Source organism: Pinus tabuliformis, chromosome 4_2 (assembly GCF_031772625.1).
Source record: "Pinus tabuliformis cultivar Carrire ecotype Pingquan chromosome 4_2, CPIR1, whole genome shotgun sequence".
NCBI lineage: Eukaryota > Viridiplantae > Streptophyta > Pinopsida > Pinales > Pinaceae > Pinus > Pinus tabuliformis.
Window position 1 is genome coordinate 98,291,896 of NC_142304.1, and position 22,671 is coordinate 98,314,566.

Below are 22,671 nucleotides of genomic sequence, written 5' to 3' on the forward strand. Positions count from 1 at the left end.
ACACCTAAGAAAAAGAGCGCAAGATCTGCAACAAAAGATAAAGTCGCAATAAAGAAAACGAAATCTAAAGCAACTCAAACTAGCCCAGTCCAAGCAGCTGAGACGACTCCATCAAAAACACTGATAGTGTCAGATGAAATGGAGTACAATATTATTGATGACATGAAAAAGAGTAGGGCTAATATCACCCTTTACGAACTAAGAAAATTGAAACATCAACAAAAGATAATGATGAAAGAATTACATGCCGTGCCATTGCACCTTTGCCCGCCGCTTTACTTTCTCAAGCTTCCCACAACATGGGAAGACCCCCAACCAACGCGATCAGTAAGATTGACCCAAATGACATCGTCTTGATTGGAGGAAGATAAAGATCTCACACTCCCCCGTTTCTCCTTACTTATGAAATCTTCAATAAAAATGTGCACAAATTTTTAGTAGATTCCGGTGCTTCATCGAATATTTTACCCAAATCTATATGTGCCAAATTAAATGTTCAGCCACAGAAATCCGCAGTGCGCATAGTTTAGCGCGATCGATCTCAAGTCGAAGTGGTCGGCGAACTAAATCAAGTAACCATAAGATTGTCATCCAACCCGAAGGTATGTCAGGTTATTGATATTCTAGTTGCTGACATCCCAGAATTCTATGGCTTAATTCTTAGCAGGGATTGGTCAGAGAAAATCCATGGATACTTCGCAACTGATTGTTTGCACATGTGGTTGCCTTACAATGGTAAACCGAATCAAATAAAAGTTGAACGAGAGCTACACCATAAGTACATTAATGGAGTTAGAGGCAAAAAATGAACCGGTAGCATATAACAGCAGTATCATTGGCAATTACTCGATAGATTCCTTCCTCAGCAATTTCAATGCTCATGCATCACCTTATTTAGAAAATTATGTTTTGTCCCAAGTTGAGAATTTTTCTCGAACTGATAGTTCAAAATTTATTATTTTTTTTGATAAACCTGTAAATACATCTTTGTTTTGGAAATTATTTTTAGATGGCTCTAGCTCTAACGAAGGAGTAGGAGCAGGATGTGTTCTGATTAGTCCAGAAGGAGAAAAGATCATGCTCACATTGAGACTCGAATTTGATTTCATAAACAATACAACAGAATATGAGGCTTTGGTTCAAGGCTTGTACAAAGCAATCGGGTTAAATGTCAAGTATCTTCAAGTCTTTGGAGACTCTGAGGTTGTGGTTAAGCAGGTACGTAACACTGTACATTGCTTATCAGGTCACTTAAAACATTATCAATCTTTAGTACAAGATCTGACTGAGAATTTCATAGCGTTTAATATTTCTTCAATCCCCAGACTCCAAAACGCAAGTGCAGACCTTTTTGCTAACATAGCCTCTAAGCTCATTCCCTCCAAAGATTTTAGTCCAGATAGATTTTCAATAGAATTAATCTTTAGACCGTCCATTCCTGACAACATCACAAATTGGAGAGTATTCAATGATGATCCAGATATCATAAATTTCCTCACATCTGAAGGATCCTACTCCAATCAAATAATTGACGAAGACCAGCACGATCGACAATTGCAATAAAATAGCACTAATAATGCTATACCAAAGTCGGTGGTTCAGTTAGAAGACTTATACGATTTGAAAGATCGGTTTAAGAGGTCTACCAATTCAAAACTCTACAGTTCAACTTTGAACTACGAATTAGTAAACCTAGGGACCGATGCTAAACCACAAAACATTAATCTAGGCCTCGGCCTAGCCTCTGAAGAGAAACTAGCATATATTCGTCTTTTGAGACAATATAAAAATGTTTTTGCCTGGAATTACGATGAGCTGAAAACATACAACACTTCTCTCATCCAACATACTATTCCTATGATTGATAACGAAAAACCTGTGCAACAAAAACTGAGAAAAATCCACCCCAATTTAGAAAATTAGATAAAAACTGAGCTCAACAAGTTACTGAAAGCCAGGATAATCTTCCCCGTTAGACATTCCAAATGGGTCTCCAATATGGTACCCGTTAGAAAGAAAAATGGAGACATTAGGATTTGCATTGACTTTCGAAATCTTAACAAAGCCTGTCAAAAAGATAATTTTCCTCTTCCACCTATAGAGCAAATACTGCAGGCAGTGGCAGGTTCATAACTAATGTCTTTCTTGGATGGATTTTCAGGGTACAATCAAGTGTTGGTACATCCTGATGATCAGTTGAAAACCACATTCATAACTAAATGGGGCACATATGCATATCGGAAGATGCCATTTGGTTTGATTAATGCTGGTGCTACATTTCAGAGAGCCATGGACATTGCATTCAAAGGTTTAGTCAATAAATCTGTAGTAATTTATTTGGATGATATAACAGTGTACTCCAAGAAGCGAAGCGACCATCTCAAAGACCTGAAACAAATATTTTAACGCTGTCTAAGGTATGGAATTTCACTTAACCCAAAGAAATCTTTTTTTGCATTAAGTGAAGGGAAAATTCTAGGATTCATAGTGTCAAAGTCCGGTATTCACATTGATCCCGACAGAATCAAAGAAATTTCTGAAATATCCCTACCCCATAACAAAAAAGCCATGCAACCTTTCCTTGGTCAAATCAAATTTGTAAAGTGATTCGTTCCAGATTTTTCGTGAATCGTGTCTCCTTTGCAGACCATGATTAAAAAGAATTCAAATTTTAAATGGGGTCAAGATGAACATGAAGCATTCAACCTGATCAAGCAAGCTATTATTAATGCTCCATCTTTAGCAACCCCAAATTTTCCAGAATCTTTTATTTTATACACATTTGCCTCAGATAAGTCATATGCCGTGATATTAACTCAAGCGAATCAAGAAAAAGCAGAAGCTCCAATTGCGTTTTTTAGCTCAAATTTACAAGGTGTTGAACTCAATTATTCTGACGTGGAGAAACAAGCTTATGCTATTTTCAAATCGGTCAAATACTTCAGACCTTTCTTACTTAAAACCCATACTAAGATCATAGTACCGTTTCTAGTGGTAAGGAATCTTCTAGTGCAGAAGGATGTGGGTGAGAAAAGGGCCAATTGGGTTACTACCTCGCAGGAATACGACCTTGAGATAAAACCAGCAAACATTGTAAGAGGTCAAGGCTTCTGCAAAATGCTGGTCGGAGCATCGCAAATTTCTAAAATTCCATCTGAAGAGGTACAAATGGGTGAGGTAAGCCTAAACGAAGCAGAATCATTATATGCTGATATCATTTATTATCTTAAGAATGGGTATGCTCCTTCACACATTGATCATACTAAGAAAAGAGCTCTAATATCGAAAGCTAAACAATATCAGATCATAAATGATATTCTTTTCAGAAAAAATTATGATCCTGTTCTTCTTAGGTGTCTTGAAAAAACTGAAGATGAAAGAATTTTGCAGGAACTCCATGATGGGAAAGCAGGCGGACACTATGCTGGAGATGCTACTGCACATAAAATCTTACGCGCAGGATATTACTGGCCCACGATGTTCAAAGGCTCACATAGTTATGTGAGAATATGTCAAGTCTGCCAAACTACTGCTGGGAGACAAAAGAAGCCGTCCTTGCCACTACAGCCGGTAAACATCGAGCAACCTTTCAGTCAGTGGGGCTTGGACATAATAGGTGAGATCGTTCCTCACTCTTCTTAGCAGCATAGATACATCCTCACGGCAACAGATTATTTCACAAAATGGGTAGAAGAAGTTCCGCTCAAGACAGCTAATTCTGAAAATATTATTGAGTTCATAGATCAATTTATAATCACTAGGTTTGGATTGCCATCTGCTTTAATGTTTGACAATGCATCATACTTTTCTGGAAATGCAATGACTGATTTTGCACTTAAAAGAGGATTCAAACTTAAATATTCAGCCAATTACTATCCGCAAGGTAATGGGTTAGCTGAGTCAACAAATTAAAACCTAATTAGGATTATTAAAAGAACAATTGACCAGAATCAAAAGAATTGGCACAAAGCTTTGGTATATGCTTTATGGGCAGATAGGATAACGCAAAAAGCTTCAATCGACACTTTTCCCTTTAATTTAGTTTATGGGAAAGAAGTGGTTCTTCCAACTCACTTAGCCATTCCCTCTTTGTCTTTAGTACAGTACATTGATGAAGTACCAACTTCCTCCTTACAGATAAGACAAATGGAAATAATTAAATTAGGAGAACAGCGAGAACAAGCTAAGAAAACGCATGCTCATCATCAAGCACTTGTAAAATCCTTTTTTGATTCAAACATAATGACCAGAAAAATTTTTCAGATGGGAGATTTAGTTTTAAAGTGGGATAAGGCTCATGAAGAAAAGGGCAAACACACAAAATTTCAAAGGATGTGGCTTGGTCCTTTTCAGATTGTTGAAGTCATAGGTCCATCAACATTTGTGTTACAGGATTTAGTAGGTAGGAGGGATCCTTTGCCTGTTAATGGACAAATTCTCAAGAAATATTTTCCATAGAAGATTATTCTTCTATTTTTTGTAGAATAGTTTTTCTTTTCATAATAAAACTAGTTGTGAGTGGTTACATCAGGTATTTACGAAAAAGACACCAATTCTCTTTCAGATTTTGAGCTTTTCACTTGTATAAATAGAAAATCTTTTGGAAAATTGGTCTTTATTATTGACAGATACAGTTAAAAACTTTAGCCTAAATATGATACGAGTTTCAGCTTCAAGGAATTTGATGAAAGCAACCTTTAGTGAAGAAATTGTTTTATATCAGCGCAATGAAAGGTATCAATAACAAAATGAAGATTCTCTGTAGAACATTGTTTCCAAAAACTCTATTATTTTCATCCAGAGCCATCTTAAGGAAACAATGACTTCCTCCCTGCTAAAGAAAAATCGTAGCTTTCAGAGAGATATTCCAAGGATACACTATATCTTGAAGAATAAGAGGTCTCATCACGAGCCGGCTTATCATGATCACAGATATCATAACTTGCTGACTTTGCCAATACTGTCTACCACAACAGGGAAATGACTCAAGATTGTTGCAATCAAAAGACAAGGGGTCTCATCACGAGCCAGCTTGTTCAGCAAAGTTATGAATCAAGTGAGTGACCGTGTCATAATTTGGCTACCAAACCAAGACATTGTTCTTTAAGAATAAAAAGAAAGTCAAAGCAATAAGTGTAAATATGGAGTTTTTCTTTGAAATTTGTAGGTCACCTTAAGTAGGATACAGGATCATTGTTGGGTAACAGGTAACCCTATCGAGGCTATAAACGGCTGCTGGCAGCAGAGGCTCTACCTACGACAAATGAGCATATTTAAAAACTGGTTTACAGAGGAGACTTTATTTTATCTTTACAAGACCATGTAATGACTAATGTAAATACAAGGACTAGCCTAAGGAAGCAAATAATTAGAATGAAAAGAGGTTGAAACAAAATATCATTAACAGTTTAAAAGCATAATGTACTCTATCTGTCCATAACAAAGTTTAATTTTATGAAAAAATTTTGTTTTGGAATTTTGAAAAATTCAATAAGAAAACAGAGATAACTGGTTCTTCCAAGTGAATTGCCAATTGTTGTGGCCACCAACAACCCCCCTCCTTATTTAGTATTATCAATAACACTAGATAAGTGGGGACCCTTAGTAAAAAATTCAAAAAATTTAATTAAAACTCATGTATTATGCTCAAGAAAATATCGCATCGCGCGAAAAAGATAGGACAATTCCTTGTGAGTAGAATGATAAACTGCGAGAATGCGACGCGAAATCCATCGCATCGCATGCATTAAGAAACACTCATAAACAAAGACTTTAAGAAATCGCCGACGACCGATACGCGACATCGCATATCGCAACATTGCAAAAATAGCACATAACTATTTAACAAATTGTAATGAATTGCGATCTTGTGATGATGTGATAATGCGATCGCGCGAAACAGCAACCTACAATCTTGCGATCGGCATGATCGGCTAACCCTGCGATAACACATATTGATAAAATGCGATAATGCGATGATGCAATGCTACGAGGTGAATAGCAGAAATCGTCCATCGCGGTTTTTCCCCGGCTCAACATTCAAGAAAAATTGAATACGCGCGTTAATAAAAATTAATGAATGTATGCCAAGTGTTAATGAAAGACAGTTTTGTGTTTTTCGAAGAGTTATTTCATGTCAGGTGGCATGTTTTTGTACATCTGTAGAGCTCAGAGCTTTCTTGTCATTTTTTATTATCATTACGCTCTCCTTATGTGTGAACTACAAGAATGGAAGACAGAAACAATATGAAGCAATTTGCAGGGAGCGATTAAGGAAAAGGGTAAAGCTTCAATGCTCGGAAGTAGAGAAGAAATGCCCTCATGAATGGATTCCGCATGCAATAGAGCCGCAAATTTCAGAGCGCTACTGAGCTATTCATTATAGATCTATCAGTTAGAGCCATGGTTCAATGAATGGTTGAACAATGCTGATATCAACAGGCGATTTAACACTCAAGGGTAGAAGTTCACAAAAGTAGTATGTTTGAAAAATTTTAAAGCTTATACCCGGTGAAGGAAAGGTGCTAAAGGCGAAAAACGCACCAGAAAGGCCCGGATCAAAGAACAGAGGCAGTTTTCGATGCGTGATTAGTGCCTAGTGCTAATTGTGCATCTCTGAGAAAATTGCTCAAAAAGCAAAGTCCTTAACTGCTTAGTCACTCGTAAGCCCAGAAACGCAAGAAAGCAAAGGCGGAGGCAATTTAAGGTTTAACCAAGTGGAATTTGAGTTATTACTAAGCATACACAGTAAATCCACATAGTCAAAGATGATTCAAAAGCATATCTGCTATTTTGCTGGAAAAAATGGTGCCAACACTTGCCATTTCTGTTTGTTTAGCTCAACCAAAAGAGGAAAGCAGTCAAACGACTCTACCCAGGCAAATATTGAATGCTTGCAACATTAAGGAGCAAATATAGAAATAGTTCGATATTAGATTTAATTTTTAGAAATAATTTTGCTTAGAAAAAGGGCGGTCATTTAAACCGTATCCTAAATATGTGTAATTAAGTTATTTAGTTAGTAATATTTAAACCCTTCTCATGCATTTAGAGAAGGGTCAAGAAATTTATCAAAATCTTGTGCTCAGAACATGCACTCTTGCACCCTCCAAGGAGGTTTTGATGAATGAATGGATCAAGATTTGTTGATGTTTGCATTTGATATCTGCTACTGATGTTGCACTTCTATACTCTTAGTAGATGTTAGAGCAAGGAGAAATAAATCATTATTGCTTGAAGCTTATGAGTAGGACCAGTCATAAATGGTACTTTTATCTCTTGACCATTTATGCTTATATGTTAAAGTGATATACAATTTTAGTTGTTTATATGTTATTACATGAATGCTTGTGTTACCATTTGGCACTTTTGTATGGTGGAACTATTTATTTATGTTTAATGTATGAATAACTTATTATGCGATATGTTGTTCACAATTGTTTTGCCTAACTTTTTATGCGAAATAGTTCATCTTAATTGATTTCCTTTCTTATAATCGCTGAATGATCTTTATTACTAGTTGTTATATGAAATCTCTTTAGATCGCATAATATAAGAATTACATCCCGGGTTAGCATAGATTAGATGTGTTGTTTTTATTAGATTATCATAGCATATAATTAGATTAAAGTTTGAATTAGAATAGCTTAGATAGTTACTGTTAGATCAGCAACATCCAATTCTACACACACACACCCATAGATTGGGAAACTGGTCCCATTATCCCCAGTCGGACCCATTATACCAAACGGATAAGGAGCTGCCAACCAAGGTCTGGACCATGTGGGTATCCCCCTTGTTGTCGACCCAATTTTCGGGGCTTCAACACAACCCCAAGCATAAAATGTCCATAAACCAAGGGCTCCTAAGTCCCTAAAAGTGTTGTTCCAACCCCTAAATGAACAAGGTCAACTGATTACAGCTTCTCCCAGAAGTTCTCTGTTGGGTCGTTAATATGCCATTATTATTATCACTTGTGAACACTTATTCCACCCATTTTTACCATTCTTCATCACATCATTTGTCATAATTTATTATATAAATCCATTTTATGATGATTTATGCTCTTATGAAAAAATATTATTTATTCTCCTTTATTTGTAATAAAGTTATGATTATGCATGATTTTATCAATGATAGTTTTAATAAATTGGTTGTAACATTATTCACGATTTTTAGCCTCTAAGATAATTTCCTGATTGAAGATTTGATCATTAAAAGTGCCAACTCAACAATTCGTTGGAATAAAAACTGACAGTTTTACGGTTGGGATTCTGGGCAAATGAAGAAGAATCTAGAAAATCTGGAACATGGGTTTTGTCCAGAACGGATCGAATTAACTTCAGTCAAGAATGGTTTGCCAAAATTCTGCTTGTACAAAGAGAAATGGAGGGTTCTTGAGCACGATTTTCTCAGATTCGCTATGTGGCCATTTTCCAAATCTTAGTTGCAAAAGCCAAATTCGCCTTGCTCTTGTTGAAAGATGGAAATATATCTTCTTGTTGATCAATTGGTTGGAAACAATCTAATTTTGTAATAGAAATCATGTTGTAATTATCTCTGTTGAAACTTCTCTCTAATCTCTCTCTATTTAAATGAAAACAGAGATCAGAGAGGGGGATGGATTCGAATGATGGAATTGAGGATGAATTAGAGATTCAGAATTGAAGATGGCAGAGAGAATGGATAATGAATGAGAGATTCAGAGACTTCTTGTTGTAATCCACTATAACTCTGCTTTGATATTTTAATATAAATCTAGTTGCCATTCCATCTTTGATCCTGAAGTAACCCAGCAGCATCCGCTGGTGGCTAAGGGCCCAACCTCTGGTGGAGTACGCTGCTGCTGTATTATATCTTCATGCTTCATGTGTGGTTTGATCTCTTTCGTTTACTCTGTTCAGTAATCTGATGCACTTTACTATTTAACATATCAGCGCTATTAGATATACTTGATTGGATACTATCGTTATCTGCAACAGGAATGTTATGTTATCATTTTAACTTTGTATCGCATTGCTGTTCCTTTTGATAATTGATATAACATTGTTGTTCCTTACATATTGTCATTCGATTACAGATTAACCGTGTTGTATGTTCCTAAATCAGTACAACTGTATGATGTATTCTTAAATTGTGACTGTTGTTTATTCGGGATTGTTGTTACTTTATAAATATGATTCATGCATATTGTATCGAAGATCAGATTACTGTCCCTTTTAATGATAAGTGTGTTGCGTGCTTGATTTGGATTTTTGTACATTCATATTTAATTTGTTGTTCCATTTCCTGTTATTCGCATTATCTTTACTTTGGTGTGAAGAACGGTCTGAAACTGTAGTGGGCATTGGCATTTGTTGTCTAGTCCCCAGGCTGATGATCTGTTCCTTGATTACTTTTGGTTACATTAGTTTCCGAAGGGATGAGTTATTATTACTGGACCCTTGACTGATACATTGCTTATTTTTCCGAATGAATGATTTAGGCTTCAAGGTATTCTATTGTTCATTTCCATTAATTAGAGTTTGATGTTCAGATTCCTTTAAATACAGTTTGCTACCCATTTACTTTGTTGTTCATTTCTGTTGATTAATTGCAATAGTTTGCTTTTAAAGAGTTTTCCTAGTTTACTTTTAATGGCAGCTTTAGTTCAATTTCGATTTCCTTTTAATTGCTTTAAAGCAGGATTGTCGACTGTAGAGAACATTGGTTATTGCTTCCTCATTCCCAGATTGATTGTCTTGTTCCAGTTTGATTTCAATTGCATCAATATCTAGAGGAATGAGTTATTGCTACTGTATCCTCGATTGATGTTTGTTTGAGTGAATGATTTAGTTTAGAACATTTCGGTTTCTTGTTGTTCCAATTAGATTTTGTTTCCAGCTTTCATTTACTTTTGCATTTTAAGCACTATACTGCAAAACATTACTCTTGAGTAAATAGCCACCTCAGACTGAGTACACTCTTGAAATAAAAAGTCGTCCCTGGGTTGATAATTAATGTGAAGGTAATTAGGAGTTAAAAAGACACCTTTTTATCACTCGACATTTTGGCGCTGTTGCCGGGGAGAGTGTAGCCATTTCTAAATAGTAGTGTGAATCTGATGAGTGCTTGCTAGGAGAGAATTGGGTATTAAAAATGGAAGGGAAGAACCTACGCACGGAGCATGTAACAACCCTGCTCCCTCGCCCCCTTTCCGGCAGATTTGTTAATTTTTGTTGGGTAGAAATAGATGTTTGAATTTTTGTATGAATGACTAGGGAAAAAATAAAAATTTTGAAAAATGAATCACATGATTTCACTCAAGTGGTGATGTAAGCACCACCCATTTGACTAACTAATTGACAGGAACATTGGAAGAAGGAGCTTCGAAGGAACACATGAATAACATCTTCTGTTATGGTAAGAAACTGCCCAAAATTTCTACTTTTGAATTTCCTGCTCAACTAATTCCATGCCCTCACCACAATAAACCAGTACAACATGTTTACAGTGTTGGACTGCCAAATTTACCCAACCTTCCCACCCATTCTATCTCACATGTGCCATTAGAGAAAACTTACAATGAGATTCAGAATGTTTCAAATTCAAAAATTGTAGAAGCTATGGAAGAAAATGAGGTTTCTTTTAGGTTGCACCAAAAAACCATTTTAAAAGCTCAAGAACTTCATGGTATGATGGGAAATCAAGAAAGTAATGGATATATTGAAGATTGGTTTCACTCCATCACGTGTTTGCATCATCACTCCATACTTGAACAATTTTTGATACCATCTTTTCAAGCGAAGTTGGCTTCTCATACCCTAATTTTTATCAACATGCATTTTCAAATTTGGGTATGTGCATACGTAAAGCCTTAATTCTAAAATGGTTCCACTAGAAATACTCTTATACATAAACATATTCTATTCTCAAAGAAGAGTAGGATGGTGGAGAAAATAAAATAAGTAAACAAATAAAACAAACACATCTGTTTTTATTTTTATTTTTGTAAAGCTAGTTGTTTTTTGTTGCAACATGCTATGGAAATCAACATCGGTGATAATTTTTTAATTCATTTGTGTATGTAGATAACTTATAATGGAAATAATAGTTCTAAAAACACTCATATTCACTCTTATGACCAATTTGAAAAATGCTTGAAAATCACATTTTTTTTAGCTTGTGGGCTTGATGAAATTTCTGAACAAACAACTGGGACAGTCATGTTTTGAGGGAACAAAATGCAATATTTTTAAAACCTGTTTCTATCCTAAGTAGCCCCTGATATCTACTTTCCAACCCAATTTGAATCACTCAATTTGGATTTGAAATGAAAAACTTCGAACCAAAACATTGACAGGGTGTCTAGCAGGCAGCTTAGGAACAGAGTTGGGACAGTCAATGTTTGGGGGCCTAAATGAATGAATTTTTAAAACCTGTTTCTATGGTAGATTCCCCTACGAATCTAGTTTACAATGCAATTGGAATCACTCATTTTTGATATCGTATGGGGAAGTTATGATCAAAATATTGACTATCTATCTTTTCGAATCTGACATCAAACGAATAATCTATGCTTAAAACATTCACTGTTGTTTTAAGTGGGGTATGCGAAAATGACTCTGTTATGCAGGTTGTTCTAAGTAAAATTGACATATAATATCATTGAATTTTTAAAACCTGTTTCTATTAGAGATACACCTTTGAATTAGCTCTCATTTAGCTTTGGAATCACTCAATTTGGACAAAAAACAAAGAAGTTGTGATTAAAACACTACTGGTTAGTATGGTCGACCACTGCTCTCCCGCAGGTGACAAATAAATTTTGCTTTGTTATTTTCTCCATGGATTTGTTCTACAGAGTAACTACTTGTTAGTTTTATTTGCATAATTCTTGGATTAGGGGAGCTGTACACCTCTCTTTCTCCATGATTTAATGTTTTATTGCAGGTAGACACTCGTTTTTTTGCAGGTCCTAGGAGAAAAAGAATGTCAATTTATGGACGAGTGATTCTTCGAAGAAATTTTAAATGAAACAAAGGAATTTCATCCAACTCATTACCCAATGGATTCATAATAGAATAAATGAAGAATTGATTTCCATTTGAAGATTCATGTCATGTCTTTGCTGCCAAAACATTTTTCAAAAAGATCATTTTTTTTACATAATATCATAGCTGTTGTAACTTAATTTATTTACATATTGTTTTTAAATAAAATGTTGTTTCTTTTCTAATTTCTCTTATATTTTGTGTTTCAAGTGTTGCTTCATTCAAAGTGTAACTCATCCTCAATACAGTGAACAACGAATTCATTCTTTGTGTGCTTGCATTTTATGCTTGTGCATTTTTGCTATTCCTTTTTTTGAAGAGACAACATTTGTGTGCACTTTTGTTTCCGCTGTTCCTTTTCCAAAAGGACAACATTTACATTTTGTTGTTCATTTTCCAAAGGAACAACACCTTCTGGGGAAACAGTTTATTTTGTTATTCCTTTTTCACGGTTCATTTTGTTGTTCCTTTTCCACGGTTCATTTTGTCGTTCCTTTTCCACAGTTCATTTTGTTGTTCCTTTTTCATGTTTTGTTGTTCCTTTCCAAATGGAACAACACTTCTGCACTTTCACTTTTTGTTGTTCCTTTTCGAACGGAACAACACTTTTGTACTTTTACGTTTTGTTGTTCCTTTCCAAATAGAACAACACTTTTGCACTTTCACTTTTTGTTGTTCCTTTTCGAATGGAACAACACTTTTGCACTTTCACGATTTGTTGTTCCTTTCCGAATGGAACAACACTTCTGCACTTTTCATTTTGCTGTTCCTTTTCCAAAGGAACGACACTTGTGTTTTTTCTGTTCATTTTCCAAAGGAACAACACTTTTAGTTTTTGTTGTTCATTTTTCCAAAGGAATAACATTTTCATTTTCACACCTTTTTTTTGTGTGTATTTTTGCTTTTTTGTGTGCATTTCCTTTGTTGTTCCCTACAAGGAACACCATTTTTTGAGTGTTTTTTTGTTCATTCAAAAGAGCAACACTTTGGGATTATTTTCGAGAGCAACCCTTCCTTCCTCTTGTGGGATTATTCCTAATTCATCTCAATCACATTTTACTGATTCCATTTTATGGCATGAAGTACACTACTTTTATGAGGACAAGAATTATGGATTCTTTTGAAGCGAGTTAATATCATTCATGTTATGATCTTTAACATGACAACTCCTTGATGATAGATTCTTTTCAAAAGGGACACAATTATTTATATATTACTTTACTGCATTGTTTTCTATTGTACATGATACTAATTGATCATCTTAATACCATGCTGGTTCCATCCTCCCTGGTTATAATCTTCTCTGTCTGTAATAAATGAGATTATGGGTATATTTTTTTTTCTATTGACATGTTCAACTTCTTCCACCATCCTTGCTCTTAAGGAGTACTGAGCCTCTGTCTTTTTATCATAAAAATGTGTAATAACAACAAAATTTTGTTCGCAGATGGAGGATAGGGGGTCTCATTACAAGCCAACCTACCATGTCCATAAGGTTGTCAGAAAGTGACATTCCCATTATGGCCACCACACCAGGGTTATGATCCATTGGATAGTCAAATTATCCTTGGAACAGTAGGTCTCATCACAAGCCGGCCTGATAACTTTTGCTACATCCCAGTGAATGGCAGTGTGGTTATATGGTTACCATGCCAGCACACTGATCTCTTCTGTAGAACAACACTGTAACTCTCCATTTATAAATTGAGGATCCTGGCTCATATGGGTTAAAAAGCAACCCCGCCGAGGCTATGGACGCCTGTTGGCAGCAGCGGCTCTGCTTATGTTATTAAAGTTATATCTTATCATCAATTAGTATTATAATACCCTTTTCTTATTTTTTTTTTTATCAGAGAAATTATTTCCTTAACTTTTTCCCTGTTTTGAACCTTTATGCATGAGAAATTGTTTTATGATCAATCACATCATTTTCAGCTAGCATACTATCAGTTAAGCATCTTTTTGGCTTATTTTTGTTCTTTTTCTCTTTTTCATCACTTATCACCAATTCAGAGCATCCTATCTCTTATTCACAACTATCTTTACACACTCTACTCTCATTATAACCATAACTCTCGTTGTCCTATCATTGATATGTGTACTCTACTGTTGTATTGTTCATTCCCTTGCCTTGCCATCAGCATAACACCTTTCATAGGATTTATGGTCATGAAATCCCTTTTTCAATTGGAGAGGGGAATGTATGCATTATGGGATTTCATGCGCTATGATTACTACACCCTGCCATAACTTGTTGATTTGACAAAAGTTTTTCTGACTCAAAGTTTTGCATGCATCTTATCTATTTCTATTCAAAGCTAACACTATGGATTCAAGAACATTGTATGCAAAATAGTGCTTTGTTTACAGGAGAACAATATGTATGGGCAGAATTCTATTCACAGCATGACCACATTATTGCAACTAACAGAAGAGGCTTGAGCAACTCGTGAACGTGAACAATTCTTCAGATATGATGTGCTTACTTGGATTCCACCTTTTGCATCACTTTCAGTGCCAACTCTGCCTACATCAGTTTCAACAAATGCCAGTACATATATGTCATTCCACATTTTTCTTTTTGGAGGTAAAACTTGAGGTAAAATAGCATAATTTTCTGATTTATTACGAATTTAGGAGAATTTAATGAAATCCATTTTGAGCATTATTTATCATCCTTCATTCCACATCTTTACTACTTCCCTTTTTTCAGCGTCATATCATCTTTCAGTTTGGGGGAATGTTGCTTTCATTCATTTCTTTCTTATGACCATGTCATTCATATTCTTTATCATCCATTGTTATTCTTATTCATTCTCAACACTTCCCTTATTCCATGTTGTTTTACACCAAGCATAGACTTCAACAGATAGTAGCAACCACCTCTATTTGTTTTCTAGCATCGCATGAGGGCATGCTAATTTTTCAGGGAGGGGGAGGAATTGCCACACATGATGGATGTTTTCTATTTTCTTTCTCATTTAAGGCATACAATTTCAGTGTAGAAATTGATTTCCATAATATTTTTAAAGCTATGAACTCAATTCTTGTGATTTTTGGAAAACACAGACGTATCATTAATACAAAATAAATTGGTTCATAAAATTTCGGAAATCATGCACTCTCACCTACAGCCATTTTGTTTATATCTCATGATCCATGCATCAAAACAGTCTGATTTTTGGATCATAAAGGCATTCATATATTATAAATTTACTTGCCAAATTTCAACAAAAGCTGGATTGTAGCTTTTGAGAAAATGGTTAATGAAGTTTGCTATTACTTATATCATATTTTGTTGCAACTTCATATATACATATAGTTGAATGTCAATGTAAAAATTGTTATGCCTTCATCAAGATTACTAAAAGTGAATATTCATTAATTAAGGAAGAATTCATTTGTTCTATCCATTTCATGAGCTGAGATGAACATATTTTTTATTGCTTGGTTAGCACATGGGCTTTTGTCTTTGGTTTGCATGAGCACATGCAATATATTCAGTTTTCGTTGCATGAGGACATGCAACATATTGAGAGTGGCGGTATGTTGGGTCGCTAATATGCCATTATTATTATCACTTGTGAACACTTATTCCACCCATTTCTACCATTCTTCATCACGTCATTTGTCATAATTTATTATATAAATCCATTTTATGATGATTTATGCTCTTATGAACAAATATTATTTATTCTCCTTTATTTCTAATAAAGTGATGATTATGCATGATTTTATCAATTGTAGTTTTAATAAATTGGTTGTAACATTATTCACCATTTTTAGCCTCCAATATAATTTCTAGATTGAAGATTTGATCATTAAAAGTGCCAACTCAGTAATTCGCTAGAATAAGAAGTGACAGTTTTGCGGTTGGGATTCTGGGCAAATAAAGAAGAATCTAGAAAATCTGGAACATGGGTTTTGTCCAGAACGGATCGAATTAACTTTAGCCAAGAATGGTTTGCCCAAATTCAGCTTGTACGGAGAGAAACATAGGGTTCTTAAGCACGATTTTCTCAGATTCGCTATGTGGCCATTTTCCAAATCTCAGCTGCAAAAGCCAAATTCGCCTTGCTCTTGTTGAACGATGGAAATATATCTTCTTGTTGATCAATTGGTTGGAAACAATCTAATTTTGTAATAGAAATCATGTTGTAATTATCTCTGTTGAAACTTCTCTCTGATCTCTCTCTATTTAAATGAAAGCAGAGATCAGAGAGGGGGATGGATTCAAATGATGGAATTGAGGATGAATTAGAGATTCAGAATTGAGGATGGCAGAGAGAATGGATAATGAATGAGAGATTGAGAGACTTCTTGTTGTAATCCACTGTAACTCTGCTTTTATATTTTAATATACGTCTAGTTGCCATTCCATCTTTGATCCTGAAGTAACCCAGCAGCATCCGCTGGCGGCTAAGGGCCCAACCTCTGGTGGAGTATGTTGCTGTTGTATTATATCTTTATGCTTCATGTGTGGTTTGATCTCTTTCTTTTACTATGTTCATTAATATGATGCACTTTATTGTTTCACATATCAGCGCTATTAGATATACTTGATTGGATACTATCGTTATCTGCAACAAGAATGCTATGTTATCATTTTAACTTTGTATCACATTGCTGTTCCTTTTGATAATTGATATAACATTGTTGTTCCTTACATATTTTCATTCGATTACAGATTAACCGCGCTGTATGTTCCTAAATAGGTACAATTGTATGATGTATTCTTAAATTGTGACTGTTGTTTATTCGGGATTGTTGTTCCATTACAATTGCTGTTACTTTATAACTATGATTCATGCATATTGTATCGAAGCTCAGATTATTGTCCCTTTTAATGATAAGTGTGTTGCGTGCTTGATTTGGATTGTTGTACATTCATATTTAATCTGTTGTTCCATTTCCTGTTATTCGCATTATCTTTGCTTTGGTGTGAAGAACGGTCCAAAACTATAGTAGGCATTGGCATTTGTTGTCTAGTCCCCAGGTTGATGATTTGTTCCTTGAATACTTTTGGTTACATCAGTTTCCAAAGGGATGAGTTATTATTACTGGACCCTTGACTGATACATTGCTTATTTTTCCGAATGAATGATTTAGGCTTCAAGGTATTTTGTTGTTGATTTCCATTAATTAGAGTTTGCTGTTAAGATTCCTTTAATTACAGTTTGCTACCCATTTACTTTGTTGTTCATTTCTGTTGATTAATTGCAATAGTTTTCTTTTAAAGCGTTTTCCTAGTTTACTTTCAATTACAACTTTAGTTCAATTTCGATTTCCTTTTAATTTCTTTAAAGCAAGACTGTCGACTGTAGAGAACATTGGTTATTACTTCCTCGTTCCCAGATTGATTGTCTTGTTCCAGTTTGATTTCAATTGCATCAATATCTAGAGGAATGAGTTATTGCTACGGTATCCTCGGCTGATGGTTGTTTGAGTGAATTTAGTTTAGAAAATTTTAGTTTCTTGTTGTTCCAATTAGATTTTGTTTCAAGCTTTCATTTACTTTTTCATTTTAAGCACTATACTGCAAAACATTACTCTTGAGTAAATAGCCACCTCAGACTGAGTACACTCTTGAAATAAAAAGTCGTCCCTGGATTGACAATTAAGTGAAGGTAATTAGGAGTTAAAAAGACACCTTTTTATCGCTCGACATTTTCCATGAAAAAACTACTCAGAACTGGTCAAAACTAGATCATTTCGCCTGCTCCATAGGCAAAGTGCATTGCATCTCACCTAAATACACACAGTAGGTGCGTTGCATTTCAAAAAGCTCTTCTATGGGGTGCGATGGGCGAGAAGAGACAAATGGCAGTGTCAATCCGTGAGGTGGAGAAGCATGGAATCTTCCAGAAACTTCTCCTGTGACACTTGCCTCTCTGAATTCGACCAAGGATGAGTAAGAGATCATCAATCTCCAAGTGGAAGCAAGAACTATCAGAGGGAAGACACTAATCAAATCACAAGCTGACTCATCTCCCTTGTAGACATCTATATATGGATCCCTCATCCCAGAGATCTAGAGGCTGGAATTTTGCATCTTGTAAGGAATTGTTGTTGGTTTCTTGAGGCAACGTCATAGTGTTGGGTGATCTAAGATTTTCATGAGGTGAAGAAGGGCTTACTTGCTGAGAGGATGATGCTGGGTCAGAACAATTGGTTGTAACTCTCTTGGCTCTTTCTTGATTATCAATAAAGCTATTCAAGTTTTCCTCCATACTCTTGTGTGATTTATGTTTTATGCATTTGTATGGTCAATTTACATCTGATCCTAGATTGTTTATGATAATAGATCCATGTTCTCGTATAGTGTTATGCTGCTTTGATTCTACAGGTACTCTGTGAAGCTAGGTATACAAGAAATCAAGTGGCAAAGGACTATCGGAAGAGAGAGGAATCAAGCAAGGAACCAAGCGCAAGACAGAGGTTGGTCTCTTTTATTCTTCTCTCGTCTATCTTTCATAAAGGAAAACGAAAGCAGTTTTACTTTGTTTGTTTCTAAGGTAGCTACCACCCTTAGTGGGATTAGCAGTTTTGCATAGACACATTTCCCTGTAACATCAACTCAGAGGAGAAAGACAGTTATGATGAAGACATGACAAAGTTCACAGGCCTATTTGCCAATGTAACCCTCCCCAGGAACTAGCCGGAAGAGTTAGAATTCTCCCCATGCATGAGCTAGGGGTGTTAGTCCCTAGGGTGACTCAATGTGTTGCCTAAGAGACAGTGTTACCGAAGTTTTGTGAGATTCTGGAGGTCAAATGAGCGGGTTGATTGACTAGTACTCCATTTTTAACTCAAACGTTAGCTTGAAAAGAAGGAGACATCTGCCTTTGACCTGTCTAAGGATATTTCTATTCCTAAAAGAGTCTAGTGGAAGGGAAAAGAGTAGAATCGGTGACTCCGCTAGGGACTACACTTAGTTCCTAGTTTTCTCTTTCCATTTTCTCAGATCTCTCTTTCTTTCCAGGCCCTCCTGTTCTTCTTGGTTCCCTTTCTGACCAATCATGACTATTCATAACCTTCTGTGTTGTGCTCAGCCTTTGATATGACCTTGAAAGACTCTTTTTACATCGCCTTCCCCCGTAATGCACCCTAGTAGTGCAAACAAGTGAGTTAAAATGCTCTGCTGGCTTGCAAACAAGGCATTAGTCCTACCATTAACACTATGTAGCCTCTCCTGAAGTGCATTAGCCAACCAATATGTTGATTAGCAGTTTTTTCCGTGAATTACTAGATTGAGAAAGCTACAAATAGTCTATTTAAGGATCTACAATAGTGCAGTTGTGTTTGGTTGCATGTTTCCTGAGAATTTTTCTTTTTTAGGAAAATAGCTTAAGTGCTTATGTTTTTCATGAAAAGAAAATAATTTTTTTTTAAGTTTTTTCTATTTTAAGTTGGTTAGATTATGCATCTATATATTTGGTTAGTTTTTAAGAGCATTGCATGTTTGCAATTTGTGCTAGTGTTTACTACATTGTATACATGGTGTTGATTGTGTTGGAAATAATACTAAGAGGGGGGTGAATCAGTATTATCAGAACTATAATTTTATTTCCTAAACAAATTTATATACACTGCTTCAGTTAAGTGAACTAGCATTTACACACGACTGTACTTAAAGCAACTAGCGTATATGCAGAGAACATTTGATTTACACAATTTATGATGTATTGAGCTTAAACTAGTATATCATATATTTATTAGACACTGCAGTAAAAGTAGAATAAAGCATCACACATAAGCAACACACATGAACACCAAGATATAAGGTGGAAATCCAATGTGAGTAAAGACCACCTGTTGTTGTCGTCTTTGTCTTATTGTAATAATAATAGAATCTGTTTGCAATCTTGTACTAGTGCAGACTCATACTAGTATGAAGACACCCACCTGCAGAAGGCTACAACCTTCTCTCATTCTCCAGCTACTACTAGAATGGAGTTACAAGCCCCTAGCTCTTGTACTAGCCAATACGTTTACTAGTACATAGGTGCTAGCCTACAGAAAGCTCCACCCTTCCACCAGGGACCACATTTCATGAATTTTTCAGAATGGATACTCCTGGAACACTACACCACAATCTGAAGATCACATTTCATCCAATTTTCATACTGGACCTACCAACAACATTGAAATTCAGAAAATCATAACTACAATACAACCATCCTATCAACAACATTGAAACTCAGAAAATCATAACTACAATACAACCATTAAATACATTTGCATCAACTAATCACTGAAACTCAATCGTTAATTTCTAAATCCACCACAATTGAATCAATCAATCACTTACAACCCATCATCACTTAAGAAAATGACAATTAATAAATCTGATCATTTAGAACACTATTACCAGAATACAGTCACCAGAACACAAAGCAGAACCCAGAACTCTGCAACAGAAAACAAAAACAACTGAAACTTTAAACATCATTCTTCATAAGGTATATACTACTTCCATGTGTCAAACTAGCATGTATATGCTCTTTTACTAAAGTGAACCTGCATACATATCTGTAAATGCTAACTTAAAACATATCAACTATTCCAGACTTCAGTCATACCTAGATCATCACATTTACAAAACAAAACACGTGTTAGTATTCATATTTAGACTGTTCAAGATAAAACCACATAATGAGAATACTTTTAAGCCTTTATGATCCTAGTCCATCAACCTTCATCATCCATATATGTGCCTCCTTAGATCAGATCAAGCAAACCATTAGAATCTCATTAACCTACATATATGATCCAACACCTCATAAGATATTCAAAATACTTGCACACCTGGCCTAATGATCTTCTCCTCCTTATATAGTTTTAGGCCTTTCTCAATACCATGGACCAAAACTACTTAGGACCAAATACCCCAGACCAAATATCTTGGGTCAAATACCTTGGACCAAGAAATACCTTGGACCAAAAACATTTTTTTTCCAAGATATACATGCTTTTCCTTTTGTGAAAGTGTGTGTGTATGTATACACACATTTTTTAAAGTAAGCATGCATGTATACATAGCTTTGACAAGGTGAGCCTACATATACCTCTCTTTCTTCATTATTTGTAGTCTAATCTATAATTCTTTGACCTGTTGCACTATGAGCTTTCATCTTAGTGAGTTTCCATCAAGGACAACACCTGTATCATAATGCCAACAATCTCCCCCTTTGGACTTGATGGCAACAACAACACCAAGAAACTCTCCCCCTTTAACATCAAGGGCAAAGGGAAGACCAATATATTCTCTCCTTTTGACATACATTATGTTGTTCATGCTCCCCCTGAGTACATGCTGAATTCTCTAATTGAGCTCCCCTTTTGTACATGCTGAGATGCACTGAAACTGTCCATGCGCCCCTTGATTACAAGCAGAGTTTGCAAAAAATATTTCCAAAAGAATAACATGACTCTATAACTCAACTATGTGAGTATGACCTTCCTATCACCAACGACTCATACATACATCCATTCTACAAACCAAGTGGGGATATACCAAACTTGACTCATCCACCCAACCAAGTTGGGATATACCAATTGTTTATAGAAACAATAAATATTACATCATCCATATTATGCAAAGTGGGGATAAAAATTGCATCATTTGTCTAGTAGGACTCATTCAAATGCATGAGAAGGCATATCACATCCTAGACTTTTACATGGCTTAAGCAACAAAAGGTATAAATATCTGAAGCCATAGCTGTAATCAACAACCATAATGCCAACAACACAAAATGCGAGTGAAGGTTAATGCTCTCCCTAAACCTATGCTACCTGTGCAATGATCAAGGCATATTTGTTAGTTAGATAAAAAATTAATGAACAAAGCAGATCAAGATTGTGATCATCAACATTGTTATCACTTAGAACTGCAGTCAATGTATGTAATGATGTCCAAAAAAATCTCATTATCAAAAAGAGTTGTCTAGTGGTTATGTTCCTATGTGTGCCACTTAGGGATTATGATTTAAAAAGGTATTGATGTGAAACATTGCAAAAAACTGTTAATCATCCTCCATCATAATTGTTTAAGGCATGTCTTGTCTTGTTTGCGTCATTGGTCCTTTTCGCAGTTTAGTAGCGCAGTCTGATTGGCCAATTTGGCAGCGCAATGATGTTTCCGTCTTTTCATAGCGTGTCATTTACCAGCCATTTCGTAGCGAATTTTGTTAATTTATAACTGTTCGCGCTACGAAATCGGGGATTCGGGGATTTTGCAGCGCGTTTTCTTGAAATGTCAAGTCTGGGGGGATGAGTCATTAGGTCCGTCCATATATTGTCAGTTGATGTCCTCTCCAGGTCATTATGGGTCATCATTCCACCATGAGGTTCAGAACCACGCACATAAACATCATTCAAAGTGATTTTATGATGTATGGTAGTGTCATGATATTTGTTATTAGTGCGTGAACTGACTTGCTTGTATGACAAGACTATTGAAGCACAAAGGAGCCCGAGTTTTCATTTAAAAGGAGCTGATTGCAAGCGAGCCTGCATTCCAAAGTTCGAAGTTGCCTTTTGAGTTGAAGCTGCTGTTAGTTCTCTGTCCGAAAGTTTTCAAAGTAAAATGGAGAAGAGGGAACATCGATCCGGTAGGTGCCAAAGAACAGAACCG